Source organism: Lepidochelys kempii, chromosome 2 (assembly GCF_965140285.1).
Source record: "Lepidochelys kempii isolate rLepKem1 chromosome 2, rLepKem1.hap1, whole genome shotgun sequence".
Lineage (NCBI taxonomy): Eukaryota > Metazoa > Chordata > Testudines > Cheloniidae > Lepidochelys > Lepidochelys kempii.
In genome coordinates, this window is record NC_136381.1 from 214,301,240 (window position 1) to 214,316,735 (window position 15,496).

A 15,496-nucleotide genomic window follows, 5' to 3' on the forward strand; every position below is an offset into this window, starting at 1 on the left:
GGCACCAAGTATGTTTCGTAATTGATTACACAATCTACTTGTAATGACTTGGGGAGAGAGGGAATCTATATTATTTTTGGTTTAAAGTTGTTGGCATTTAAATCCTCCAAACTGTTCATTAATATGAATGATTTAGACCAAAACTTTGACATTGGGTTGCATAAACTAAGGCTCTTAAATACATATATAGGCATTTAAGTAGGAGTGACTTGGTCTTCAGAAGTGCTGTGTACCCATAGAAGATGTCCATGGGAGCTGCGGGTGCGCAGCACCTTTAAGAATCAGGCCACTTTTACTTAGGTGCCTACATATCAATTTAGGAGCCAAATTTCAGGCACTGATCATTTTGGCCTTACATCAAAAGGTACTTCAATTAAAGTGGTTAGCTTTACATCTGCACAGAAGTTTCTAAACCTAGACCCCAGATATTATGTCTTTAGTCAGGTAAAACACCAATGGGTTTATCCAGGCTTCTCATCCAATTCCCAGTCTCCTTATCCAGCAACTCCTAGTCTCACCAGCTGGACTCCTATCCTAGTCCCAGTCTGCCCCTTGCTGACATTCCTTTTTCCACCCTCTCCCAGCTAGGTGAGTTGACTAGGACTGGGATGAACAGCCAAGAGACAATACTGAAACAAGGGTAGTTTGGAGGTGACAGGGCAGAAGGGGTCAACCTTGGGGGGAACAAGCAGAAGACTCTATGCCCACTATAGCACTGTCCCCTCCAAAGCCTGGAATGGAACTAGATATCCCAGAGTCTCACTCTTCCTCTGCTATCAGCAAATATTTGTGAAACCCACGGGCTCATCCCTCCCAGTGCTGGTCCACATACAGGATAACAACCTACGACAGCTATCAGGCACTCCATTAGCTCAAATGGCAGAGATCTGTGCAGTGGATCTAAAGATTCCAACCCTGCTGATGACCCATACTCGAATTTCTGGGGGTGGGGGTTCAGTTTGTTTTAAAGACCTAGGGAATTATGCACAAAAACCTCTGTTAAAAAATTATGAAATTTCTAAAGCCAGCTCTCAAAAGTTAGGAAATGCCAGAATTAAGGCTGCTTATGCAACAGTAACATAGTTCAGAGAGTGTAAAATGAATTAATCAGGAAAAGCTTGAGTAGCGGAGCTTCATCTTGTGTCCAATATAAATCAATATTCTTCCTCCATTCCCATGTGCCTTACAGATAGCACAAACTGTGTTGAGTCTGTTTAGTTTTAGAAACTATGTTCTGTCCAGATCAGTGTTTCTCAAATGCGGCCACCAGGGGCTTTTCTTGTGGCCACAGCCTCCTGGGTGATGATTGGGGTGGGGTGGGTTGGGGGCAGGGCAAATCAGTGGCCCGTTCCCCGGGGTCTCCAGCAGGGGTTGGTTCCTGCCCCCTTCTGGAGACACAAACACTGTAGAAGCCAGGTGACCAGTGTGAGTTCCCCACCTTCCTGGGGACAGTGGGGCTTGGGCTTTGGGCTTCAGCCCTGGGGTGGTGGGTGGGCAGCAGGCTCTGTCCCCCAGCTGCAGGGCTTCAACCTCTGGCCCCAGGCTCACCCTCCCATATTGCCCCTGGTTAATGCTGCCTCCTCCAGCCCGCACTCATGCAGCGGGACCCTAGTCTCCAGGCCCAGACTCACCCCCCACATTGCCATGACCCCCGCTGCCTCCTCCACCCACCCACAATCCAGTTCCCCAGGCCCTCCTGCCTCCTTACCCATCTCCCCATCCAGGCTTTAATTTGTCCCCAAGCTATGAGTAAATGAGTAAATCTGCTGTGAAAAATATTAACAAATATTCAGATATCACTTTTCACAGTAGCTATGGGAATGAGTAAATCTGCTGTGAAAAATATTAACAAATATTCAGATATCACTTTTCACAGTAGCAGATTTACTAGGTAGCAAGTCTTTCAAAAAAAAATCAACCAAAAAAAGCAAAACAGGCAAAGCACCTTATTTATGTTTCTATTCTGTTCAGGTCCAGTAAAGAATAATGACAACTGTATTTTTATTATTGAGTCTGCAAAAAAACCCTACATAAATAAATTCTAATGATGTGGACATGGATATGTGCATATTTATTTGTTTTTCCTAAAGTTAATTAAGTATTTTAGGAAAAATTGTCAGAGCAGGGGTGGCCGCACTGTGAGGCCACCAAAAATTTTGTTGTGAGAACCCCTGGTCTAGATAATTTGGACAAGTTATGTCTGTCTCAAGACAAATCAACATTGTTGTATCAGGGTTTGGTGGGGTTTTTTTTTAAATTCAGTATATTTATTGCTCATACAACGAGCACCATTTATGGTTTTGGAAGCAGAAGCTGGCAGTTTTGATGTACTTCAGATTCATCATCATGCCTGATTGGTTTTGCCTCACCCACCCATCAGATCCCTTACTTAGTTAAGAAATTAAAATTATTTCTACAACTAAAATGTTTTCAGATTTACCACTCTACTAAGACAATGACATATTAATACAGAATGTGGCCTCCAGAGATCATGTTAATTGTGAAATGTGCCATGAATGTAATCTTTCTATCTGTGTTCTTTAAAAGTGGAGACCTAAATCATCCTAGCCTATAGACCTTACTTTTCAGTTTTCAACAAATCTTCTATATGATAAAGGAATTAATTTCCTGAAATTTGAAACATCGTTACAGCTTATTATCTCATCACGATTGCTCATTTCCAAGCATGTTAGATAAAGATCATATGTGGCTGATGTAATAGACTTGTGTTCTAAGTTTGATATTAATCATCCTTAAAGTAAAGCTACAGCACTCTAACTGTGCCCTGTGAAGTACTTGAGAAGCATGCAAATTAGACTGTCTCCATAGGTTTCAGTGATGCCCCAGTAGGTATCAAACTTGTCCAATTACCCACAGGCATGACAAAATATTGAATTATATGTGCCCTGGTGTGGCTAGCACATGAGAAATTGGATATCAGTTCTGAATACCATCAGGAAATCCCACTGACAATATTGGGAGGAGAAGAGAGAGTTTGCCCATGTGATGTTGCAGTCCATATATTTTATGGAAATATGCTTATGTGTGTGAATATGATGTAACTGGAATATGCTTTATGCAAAAGGTCCCTTGTAAGGTATCATAACAAAGGTTATAAACTACTGAATATATTCTTCCTGTTTGTATGCATGTATCATTCTTGTATCTGAAGCTAGAAATATGAAGTATAACTCTGAGGTCCTATTGTAATTATGCAAAGTGTGGGCCATTAATGGTGGTTCAGAATCTTGATGGTTCCCATTGACTGGGACAATTGGTTGTAAATGGTTTATTTACCTGCAAACCTTCCTGTGTGTGTGTGGGCCAACCCAGGAACAATGGAGACTAGGGGTCTTAGAGTGACATGTGACCATGTCATATCATACTGGAATCCATCTTAATGCCTTGTGCCAAAGCTATAAAAGGGGGTGGAGCAGGACAAAAGGGGTTTCCAGTCATGAGAAAACCCCTGCTTACCACCTGAGATGTCTGCTGGAACTAACAAGGACTGTACCTGTTACAGTTGCCCTGGAAGATGTCAGCTTGGGGCCACCAGAACAGCTATCAGAAGAACCCATCCCATTAAGTACAAAGCAAAACAGGCTGCAATATACTTAGAGCACTTCCACCACTCTGGTGGTGACAGCCTGCATCACCCAGAGGTGCTGCTGTAGCCAAGAGAGTTCTTGACAAATCTTTAATAAAGATGTTAAAAATCCCAGAAAGGCAAAACTAAGCGCAACATCCAGTAAGCATATACGAATGTAAAAAAAAAAAAAAATCCCACTTCCCTGCTCTCCCATGACTTGCCTTTGCGCCTGCCCCAGCCCCTCTTTCAAAAGTCATTGCACATCAGAAAAGAATTTACTGGTTCTGAGAAGCAACACAGGGTTCTTCGGAGATTGAATATTACACATGCACGTTCATAAGAAGTCAGAACATATTGCTATGACATCACTAACCACAGGTATATCACTGCATGTTTTCTTGGACCAGGATTTTGTTCCTCTTTAATTTAAATGCTGGAAAGTAAGTGCCAAATTGTACCCTGTCATGGACATCCCTGCAAGAGGAATGTAGCAGCCAAAGAAACTCTGTGAAGTGAATCTGACCTATCTGCCTGCAAATCTTCTCTTCAAAGGGAAAAGTTGAGGTGTGGCCCTGGAACAAGTAAAGGTTGCAGTTTCCTATCTCCTCATAGCCCTGAGAAGGAAGAGGAACAAAACCATTAGTGCCATGGAGAGCTTTCAGGCTCCCTGCCAGGTAGCTGGTAGCCTAGAAGCCCCAGCTGAACTCCCAGCTCTGCAGCAGGGACTCTGGAAGCCTTAAGAACCCCAGCTCCCAGGCTCCCAGCTCAGCTGTGACTCCAAGGCTTCTAGGTTCCCAGCTCCTTGTTAGCCGAGCACAGTGATGTGGAGCTGTGGGTTTAGAAGTCCTGATAACCATGACTGAGCTAGGAGTTTTGGAATCTGGGCTCCCAGCCTCAAATTCACCTTTCTAAACACAACGTTTAGATTATTTCTAGATGAAACTTTTTAGCGTCTTTCCTTCCACTGGAAATGTCAAAAATTCCACTTTTCATTCCCAAATGGGATAATTTTTAGAGTTTCAGGATTTCCTACAAAACAAAAATTCCAGCTTTCAACCAGCTCTACTCCAGACTTTGAAACCTGTCACTGTGAACAGGTCATATGAGGGGTAGCCATGTCGGTCTGTATCAGTAAAAACAACAAAGAGTCCTTGTGACACCTTAAAGACTAACAAATGTATTTGGGCATAAGCTTTTGTGGGATATAACCCATGAAATAAATTTGTTAGTCTCTAAGATGTGCTACAAGGACTCCTCATTGTTTTTACTATTCACAGTGGTGTCAAATGAATGTTTTTGTTATTTTTTTTAAAAAAAATTATCAATCACTATATCTAGTGGCCCAACGCCCAAGAAATCAAATGGCCTCTTTAATGTGCTGTTGAATTTCTAATACAACTTTATCATCTTTGCTTCATGTAGTTTTGACATTGAGTTGGCAACACTTTAGATAGCTAGCAGCTTTGGAAGAGAAACTTCCTAGCAGAATTAACTGAAATGCAGAGCTCATTTTTTTTGTGTGTGTCCATGTAAAATGATGTCTCACAGCAGAAGCATTTCACTAACTGCACTCTTGCTCTGTATGCAGTCTTGGGAAAAATACACAAAAATCTATGCAACATCCAGATGGTGCAGTCAGTGACTGAAGTGAAAGCAAATTCAAAGGTCTCTGTCTGCCTGGAAGCGTCCAAAATCTCTGTACAAAAACTGTACAAAAGAATCTTTGTCTGCCCTCGCTGATGAAAGATCCCTTTGAAGCTTTGGCATCCTAACTGGCAGCATTTCATATCTGGCCATCTTTTGGTTTGGAGCAATGGATACCAGAAAAGAGAGAATGGTGAGATTGGGGCCAGACCTGAAAAAGATCTGGCTAAGAGCTCATGGCATCGAACATGTACAACTGCCATCAATTTTTTTTTTAAACTTGTGAAATTGGAGTCTCACATACCAACTCTGGCTATCAGGCTTTGGGGAATCCTTTTACTAAAAGAAGCTTTTATTTACCTAGAAAGGTCAACAGCTTAGTTTTGGTAAATTAGAAATGTTTTGAATCCAGGAAACTGCAAGCTTTAGTCCAGCTCCGCCAAATTGGGTGGTCATGGGAAATCATTTGACAGCTCTATGCCTTAGTTTCTCTAGTCATATGATGCAGGTAGTACTTACATCCCAGAGTGTTGTGAGGATTACTTAGCTGATGTGTTTACAGCACCTTGAAGATGGAAAACACTAGATAAGTGGTAGGCAGTAGTTCTTGTTCATTTAACAGTACTCAGTTTTGCACTATTTCCAAAGTTTCCTGTTATCCTGGATTCATCTGTTTCCAATTCCAATTAATTTGTAAACCGCAAAGATTTCATCCACATTGGACAAACTCTTCTTTATTTCCTGTAGTCTATCCTTTTTCTATCAGGTGGCATTTAATCTAGCTATGGTGCAGAGAAAAAGGAGGCTTATAAAAGAAGAGGAGATCAGCTCTTCACCCTCAAGATTTTGAATCCCAAAAGAAGCAACACAGTCCTGTACACTAGTGATGTTCACTAATTTTCCGTGCTTTTATTTGTGAATGCCCAGCTCTAGATACTTTGCCCAAATCCTCAAAGATATAGTTATGCGCCTAACTCCCATTAAAATCAATGGAAGTTAGCACCTAAAACCTTTGAGGATGTGGGCCCTCGTGACTAATTTTACATGACCCTGAGGACTTGCAAGTCCTTCTGAAAATCAGGCACATAATATCTCAAGGTGGCACCCAAATATAAAGGCAGAGAATTTATCCAATACTTCTGAAAATTTGGCTGTATGTGATTTACAACAGGCAAAGTGGGTGTAAGTGATAGAGCCAAACTTAGACCTCAGGGGAGTTTGATTCCCGATCACCTTTCAAAATTCTAGACCATCCTTCTATTAAAAGCATCAGTTTGGATTAAGTTCAGATAAGCATTCAAAATTCACATCCTTATCCAGACCTCTAAGGACTTCAAAATTTGGCCTGAATCTCACCACAAGAAGAGTGTTTCTTCGGTATTTTGGGTCTTCCATTTCCTGTTCAACCAACAACATGAAGGGAAGTTAACTGAACATTTCAGAAATGGGTTGTAACTTCAATTCTAGAAATGGGCAAGGGTTGGAGGGGCTTGTATTTTACCCAGCTCAGTGGACACAATGAATTTTGACTGTTCCTCAAGGCCCAGATCCTGCCCACAGAGACAGAGGTAATTACATGAAATTATGGCCTGTGTGACACAGGAAATCAGACTAGATGATCTAATGGTCTTTCTGAATCCATGAAATCACAGTCTGATTAATTCAGGGCTTGTCTACGTAAAACTTATGCACTGGTTTCACTTAATAAGTTAAGAAACTAAATTAGTTAAATTAACATATCACCACTGCTTAAAATTGATGTAAGAGTGTCCACACATAACATTGCACTGATTTAACTAAGTCAGACCTTTAGTTAAATTGGTCTACAACTGCACGTGTAGACTAGGCCTCAAGTAGCCATGGAGAACACCATACAGTCAAGGGGAGGATTCCTCCCTGATGAAGTGGAAAAGGAACAGGGCTGCTCTCCCACCACAGCCCCTGAATTGCTCTCCTCCAAAGAGAAGGTCCAGAGGTTCCCCAAAGCAGTAGATCCTCTGATAGCCTCTGTATGTGGTCATACAAGGAGCAGTGGCAGTGCTGTGCTGTGTCCTGTCATCCTTTACTTTAGCCGCATCACAACTCCTCTGCTGTGTGTGGGACTTTCTGCCCCGACAAAGGAGACTGTCTGGGCCTAAATGAATGCACTGTTGTATCAATGGATATGTACAAGTGGCAACCTATGAAACTCTGATTGACATAAGACTATGTTTTCAAAAGAGGTGGGGATCATATTTTCTAGTGCTCAGGTCCCACAGCCATGTTCAATTTTCAAAAGAGGTGAACTCTCATTTTAGGTACCCATCTAATAGGCAGATTTTCACAGAGACTTAGCCCCGGCTGCTCCATTCTGAAATTTATGGCCAGGTTTTTTCATAAGAGTTCAGCACCCAAGGAGAACAATCTGGCCACTAATTATGGTGAGTAAAAGGGAGCAGAGCTTTTTGGAAAATCTAGCCCATAATGCACTATTTTTCCTAGTCCATAATAGGACAGCTGTATGTCTCCTCTGAATGCTCGATGTCTTGGGAATAAGTGATTAATTCACAGTGTGAAGACTTGAAAGAAACACCTGGCTTCTAAGCTTACAGTTAAAAACAAAAGTTGTCAGAGAGAGTGCGAGACAAATTAATCATAAAAGTTAATTGTAAGGGGGTTTTTTTTGGTGTTTTTTTTGGAGGGGGAAGACGACAGGAGAATCACATCAGACAAGAAAAAACCTGTTTTTTTCTGAAGCATGGTATGGACTCTGTAATAGATTTTTCTCCATAATCTACCCCTTTAGGGCAATCAGAAAAGGGTATTGTGGCACTTCAGCTAGGTGACTGGGTGTGGAGAAGGGTTCTGTCCCGCTTGAAAGTATTAGGAAAATATGTCATAAATGGTAGCAGTTCTGTAGTGATAATTTGAATGTGGCATGTAGACTAAAACATTGGTTTTTAAAACAAGACAAAACCCCCTTCTGCCTATATCCCTTCCTAACCAAATGGTCAAAATGGGTTCTGTTGATCATCAGCCCATCCATAGTGGGTTCCATTTTTGGCTCATATTAAGTGCCTTTCACTCTCAGGACACCTTCAGAACACCATCTGTAGGCTAATAAGGTGAGCCTAATGAGGAAAATTTCTAAACTGTAGATCAGCGCCAGGAGTAGTCTGTATAAGAAGAAATCACCACTCTCCCTCCGGTGAAAGCCCAAACATATGACCTAATACACCGTGATCCATTGGCTCTGAAAGAAAGAAATCTGTGACTAAATTCAGGTCTCCTGTCTAGTTCAGCAGCACCAAGCCAGTAATTTAACTCCTTTTCAGATGGATTCTGCAGTATATCCATACTGGCGTCACCCTGACGCCTATTAGTTGGCGAGACATGATAAAAACTCATGAAGGAACAGTTACATCATACTCCAAAACATGCTTATTAAAGTCTCCTTATTGGGTCTGACACAATGTAACATGTTCTATAGTACAATTTAAATATGCTGGGAAATTGAGAGTTTCAGTTATAATTACCTCTGCTGTTAACATATCCTATTGTTCCTTGGTATAACAAGAGATGATCAGCTACCAATCCATGACATGTGAGGACAAGATGGGTGACTCATGGTAATGGGTAGCGCAAAAGACTTAACTCTCAGTTTCTTTGATGTTCTTTCTTTTATTTGTGTAAGTCCATGCTACCATTACAATATTTTACTTTCCAGTTTTTATATTTAATATAACATAAGAACGGCAATACTGGGTCAGATCAAAGGTCCATCTAGCCCAGTATTCTGTCTTCCAAGAGTGGCCAATGCCAGGTGCTTCAGAGGGAATGAACAGAACAGGTAATTATCAAGTGATCCATCCCCTGTTGCCCATTCCCAACTTCTGGCAAACAGAGGCTAGGGACACCATCCCTACCTAGCCTGGCTAATACCCATTGATGGACCTATCATCCGTGAATTTATCTAGTTCTTTTTTGAACCCTGTTAGTGCGTTGGCCTTCACAACATCCTCTAGCAAAGAGTTCCACAGTTGACTCTGTGTTGTGTGAAGAAATACTTCCTTTTGTTCGTTTAAACCTGGTGCCTATTAATTTCATTTGGTGACCAATAATTCTTGTGTTATGAGAAGGAGTAAATAACACTTCCTTATTTACTTTCTCCACACCTGTCATGAATTTATAGACCTCAATCATATCCCCCCTTAGTTGTCTCTTTTCCAAGCTGAAAAATCTTAGGCTTATTAATCTCTCTTCTTATGGAAGCCGTTCCATACCCTAAATCATTTTTGTTGCCCCTTTCTGAACCTTTTCTAATTCTAATACAACTTTTTTGAGATGTCCCCGCACCCTCTTCCCCCTGAGGCCCTGCTCCCCTGCAGCCAAGTCAGCAGCTGGGGAGCCCAGGCAGCTGGGGGCGCACTGCGGACCCTCCACTTGCCCAAGAAACAACCCCTGGGAACCGAGAGCAACCCCTGGCCCATGTCACCATCCCTGGGCCCCCTGCCCAGGGCAGATGGAGCTGCGGCTCCTCATGGCTGCTTGGCCGCGTGGCTCTTACCATGGCCGGGCTGCAGCTCTGAGGTCCTGTCCCCGAGCTGGAGCTGGGTCAGGGTAAGAGCTGTATGGGCAGCTGTGGGGAGCCACAAAACCTCAACCTGGCCTGGGTGGAGGGCCTGCAGGGCGGGAACATGGGCTGGGGGCCAGCCCCCTCACCTCAGGCAGGTGGAGAGTTTGCGGCTCCCAGCCTATTCCCATTTCTGGCATGGCCAGTGGCAGCCCTTGAACCCCCGACTTTTGGGAAGGTTCCACCAGGGCTGGACATGGAGACCACATCTTCATGCAGTATTCAAGATGTGGGTGAACCATGGATTTATATAGAGGCAATATGATATTTTCTGTCTTATTATCTCTCTCTTTCCTAATGATTCTCAACATTCTGTTCACTTTTTTGACTGCCGCTGCAAATTGAGTGGATGTTTTCAGAGAACTTTCCACAATGACTCCAAGATGTCTTTCTTGAGCGGTTGCAGCTAACTTAGACCCCATCATTTCATCTGTATAGTTGGGATTATATTTTCCAATATATATATTTTCCAATATATATTTCCAATATATCCAGGAAGTTTTTGGAAATCGTAGGGGACAATTTCCTGGCGCAAGTGCTAGAGGAGCCAACTAGGGGGGGCGCTTTTCTTGACCTGCTGCTCACAAACCGGGTAGAATTAGTGGGGGAAGCAAAAGTGGATGGGAATCTGGGAGGCAGTGACCATGAGTTGGTTGAGTTCAGGATCCTGACGCAGGGAAGAAAGGTAAGCAGCAGGATACGGACCCTGGACTTCAGGAAAGCAGACTTCGACTCCCTCAGGGAACGGATGGCCAGGATCCCCTGGGGGACTAACTTGAAGGGGAAAGGAGTCCAGGAGAGCTGGCTGTATTTCAAGGAATCCCTGTTGAGGTTACAGGGACAAACCATCCCAATGAGTCGAAAGAATAGTAAATATGGCAGGCGACCAGCTTGGCTTAATGGTGAAATCCTAGCAGACCTTAAACATAAAAAAGAAGCTTACAAGAAGTGGAAGGTTGGACATATGACCAGGGAAGAGTATAAAAATATTGCTCGGGCATGTAGGAATGATATCAGGAGGGCCAAATCGCACCTGGAGCTGCAGCTAGCCAGAGATGTCAAGAGTAACAAGAAGGGTTTCTTCAGGTATGTTGGCAACAAGAAGAAAGCCAAGGAAAGTGTGGGCCCCTTACTGAATGAGGGAAGCAACCTAGTGACAGAGGATGTGGAAAAAGCTAATGTACTCAATGCTTTTTTTGCCTCTGTTTTCACTAACAAGGTCAGCTCCCAGACTGCTGCGCTGGGCATCACAAAATGGGGAAGAGATGGCCAGCCTTCTGTGGAGATAGACGTGGTTAGGGACTATTTAGAAAAGCTGGACGTGCACAAGTCCATGGGGCCGGACGAGTTGCATCCAAGAGTGCTGAAGGAATTGGCGGCTGTGATTGCAGAGCCATTGGCCATTATCTTTGAAAACTCGTGGCGAACCGGGGAAGTCCCGGATGACTGGAAAAAGGCTAATGTAGTGCCAATCTTTAAAAAAGGGAAGAAGGAGGATCCTGGGAACTACAGGCCAGTCAGCCTCACCTCAGTCCCTGGAAAAATCATGGAGCAGGTCCTCAAAGAATCAATGCTGAAGCACTTGCATGAGAGGAAAGTGATCAGGAACAGCCAGCATGGATTCACCAAGGGAAGGTCATGCCTGACTAATCTAATCGCCTTTTATGAGGAGATTACTGGTTCTGTGGATGAAGGGAAAGCAGTGGATGTATTGTTTCTTGACTTTAGCAAAGCTTTTGACACGGTCTCCCACAGTATTCTTGTCAGCAAGTTAAGGAAGTATGGGCTGGATGAATGCACTATAAGGTGGGTAGAAAGCTGGCTAGATTGTCGGGCTCAACGGGTAGTGATCAATGGGTCCATGTCTAGTTGGCAGTCGGTATCAAGTGGAGTGCCCCAAGGGTCGGTCCTGGGGCCGGTTTTGTTCAATATCTTCATAAATGATCTGGAGTATGGTGTGGATTGCACTCTCAGCAAATTTGCGGATGATACTAAACTGGGAGGAGTGGTAGATACGCTGGAGGGGAGGGATAGGACACAGAAGGACCTAGACAAATTGGAGGATTGGGCCAAAAGAAATCTGATGAGGTTCAATAAGGATAAGTGCAGGGTCCTGCACTTAGGACGGAAGAACCCAATGCACAGCTACAGACTAGGGACCGAATGGCTAGGCAGCAGTTCTGCGGAAAAGGACCTAGGGGTGACAGTGGACGAGAAGCTGGATATGAGTCAGCAGTGTGCTCTTGTTGCCAAGAAGGCCAATGGCATTTTGGGATGTATAAGTAGGGGCATAGCGAGCAGATCGAGGGACGTGATCGTTCCCCTCTATTCGACATTGGTGAGGCCTCATCTGGAGTACTGTGTCCAGTTTTGGGCCCCACACTTCAAGAAGGATGTGGATAAATTGGAGAGAGTCCAGCGAAGGGCAACAAAAATGATTCGGGGTCTGGAACACATGAGTTATGAGGAGAGGCTGTGGGAGCTGGGATTGTTTAGCCTGCAGAAGAGAAGAATGAGGGGGGATTTGATAGCTGCTTTCAACTACCTGAAAGGGGGTTCCAAAGAGGGTGGCTCTAGACTGTTCTCAATGGTAGCAGATGACAGAACGAGGAGTAATGGTCTCAAGTTGCAGTGGGGGAGGTTTAGATTGGATATTAGGAAAAACTTTTTCACTAGGAGGGTGGTGAAACACTGGAATGCGTTACCTAGGGAGGTGGTAGAATCTCCTTCCTTAGAGGTTTTTAAGGTCAGGCTTGACAAAGCCCTGGCTGGGATGATTTAACTGGGAATTGGTCCTGCTTCGAGCAGGGGGTTGGACTAGATGACCTTCTGGGATCCCTTCCAACCCTGATATTCTATGATTCTATGATTTATTTTGTATTTATCAACATTGAATTTCATCTGCCATTTTGGTGTCCAGTCACCCAGTTTCGTGAGATCCCTTTGTAATTCTTCACAATCTGCTTTGGATTTAACTATCTTGAGTAGCTTTGTATCATCTACAAATTTTGCCACCTCACTGTTTACCCCTGTTTCCAGATTATTTATGAATATGTTGATCAGCACTGGTCCCAGTACAGACCCCTGAGGGACACCACTATTTTTTCCTTAATTGCAAGGGGCCCGATAGGATGCTTATCATTCAAGTCCTACAGCCCTGAGCACACAGCCATGAATCTGAGTAACAAAGCAATGACTATTTATTAAAGTTCCACTAAATAATAAGAGTTTAACTATGGGTAACAAATACATTCATTTCAACTGTAAGCAGTGTCAGGATGAGCTCCACCCTGACATCTGGTGGTGAGGTGTGGCAAGTTGTGGAAAAGAACTTCAGGGGCCGATCTCATTTGCATAGGCACACCCACCACGCCTAGAATGAGACCATAGCTGCCCAAATGGTCACTTTGGCTGCTGTGGGATCCCCAGTGTCTCTGTTATTGGGGCAGGAAGAATAAATTGCTATTACCCTGATTATGGGAACTGTGCTTGGAACTGTACGTGGCCTTTTGTTATGATGGAGGGATTCACCATCAACTAAGTAGCACTCGCTAGGCAAGGGTCATGGGTTCCAAAACTGTGTGAATGGAGAGAGGCTGGGGACAAGTATTAATACTTGGTGGCATGGGCCCCTTGGTGAGGGCCTTACATGCTGATTGTACTTCCTCCTCTCTCCACTGTGGAATATCAGAGCTAATTTTGATTTCATTAGAAGTCTAGTTATAGGCTGCTGAGCTCACTTTGGGCTGACAGTGCACCAGCACTGGGGCTCCCCTACTATAAGCTGAATTCACCTAAGAGCTGAAATCACTGAGTGTTGTGTTAAGTAGTGGGGGAGCCTGAAGATATATTGTGGAGCAATTTGCGGGACGGCTGGTGAAGCAGTTCGACGCGGAGCAGTGTGTGGATGGCAGGAGCTGCTTGTGGGCCGTGGAGCTGAGTGAAGGAGTTCGTGGGGCGGCTGGCGGAGCGGAGCGCAGCTGAGCGAAGGAGTTCGTGGGGCGGCTGGCGGAGCGGAGCGCAGCTGAGCGAAGGGCCGTGGAGCTGAGTGAAGGAGTTCATGGGGCGGCTGGCGGAGCGGAGCGCAGCTGAGCGAAGGAGTTCGTGGGGCGGCTGGCGGAGCGGAGCGCAGCTGAGCGAAGGAGTTCGTGGGGCGGCTGGCGGAGCGGAGCGCAGCTGAGCGAAGGAGTTCGTGGGGCGGCTGGCGGAGCGGAGCGCCGCTATGGAGCTATGGGGCGGTCAGCTTCAGATCACGTAAGGTGCCTCTTACCCCCGTCCCATTTCCACCCAGATTGGGAGGTAAAGCTCCGCCGATAAACTTTCGAACTCTGGGGCTGCCCTGACCAGGGACAGAGACTTTTGGGGCATTGGACTTTTGGGACTTTGGGTGATTTGGGGTTGCTGGACTCAAGAACCAAAGGGAAAAGGGCATGCCCCAATTTGCCTGGGGTGGGGTTGTTTTTGCTCATGGGTTGTGTTATGAATCCTGTTGGTGGTGTTTCCCCAACATAATGCCACATTGTTTCTCTCTGTTATTAAAAGACTTTTGCTACACTCAGACTATGTGCTTGCGAGAGGGGAAGTATTGCCTCTTGGAGGCGCCCAGCGGGGGTGGTATATATTTGTCCCAGGTCACTGGGTGGGGGCTCGAGCCGGTTTGCATTGTGTTATTGGAATGGAACCCCTAGATATTGAACCCGGCCCTTGTTGCTGCCAACTCTGACGGGCAGAAGGGTTACATTTTTGGGGGCTCGTCCGGGATCGCCTGGGTCAGTACCCCTCGCAAGCACCTGTTGAGTGATCCACTACATTGGGAAACAATTTATTTTTTTTTTGTTTGTGCTTATATTTTGAGGAAATTACTGTTTGTATAATGGCTAATATGTCAGGTTTGTTGGGCCCTGGCTCAGCAGCTTCTAGCTCAGAGGCTGCAGCCTCGGCTGATGATTGGACAAAAGCTCTGGGGCAAATATTGGAAAAGGTTGTGCTTCCCCATGCTGAGTCAGACTCTTGTCGTAAGTTAAGATTATTTGCTGGGGAGGAGGAGTTTGAACCCTGGTTAGAGCATACCACTGAAATGCTGCAAGAGTGGGCCGTACCAGATGCAGAAAAGCGAAGATGCCTTATAGAGAGCCTTGGCGGCCCAGCATTAGATGTGATTCGCACCCTGAAGCTCATTGACCCTGGGGTCAGTGTGAAGGACTGCCTAGAGGCCCTTGAACACAACTTTGGGAGCGTAGAGGGCCCTGAAGACAGCTACTGTAAGTTCCTTAATTCCCGACAACAAAAGGGCGAGAAGGCTTCAGCCTACATACAGAGACTGGAGAGACTGCTTCAGAGAGCTGTCATGAGGGGAGCAGTGACTGCTGAGCAGATGGATCAGACCAGACTGGCTCAAATTGTAAGAGGAACTCAGTATCAGAACCCGATTCTACTTCATCTCCGGCTAAGAGAACGACGGGAACATCCCCCAAGTTACTCCCAGCTGATAAAAGAGGTCCGAGAGGAGGAAGAAAGGCAGGCTGCCAGTGAGTTTTGGGAAGCCCAAACATCGGAGCCAGCCAGCACAACACCACTGCAAATGGCCAGTGTACTGATGGTGAGCACCAGAGAGGAACTTGCCCAACAAATGCAGGTCCTGACGGAACGGA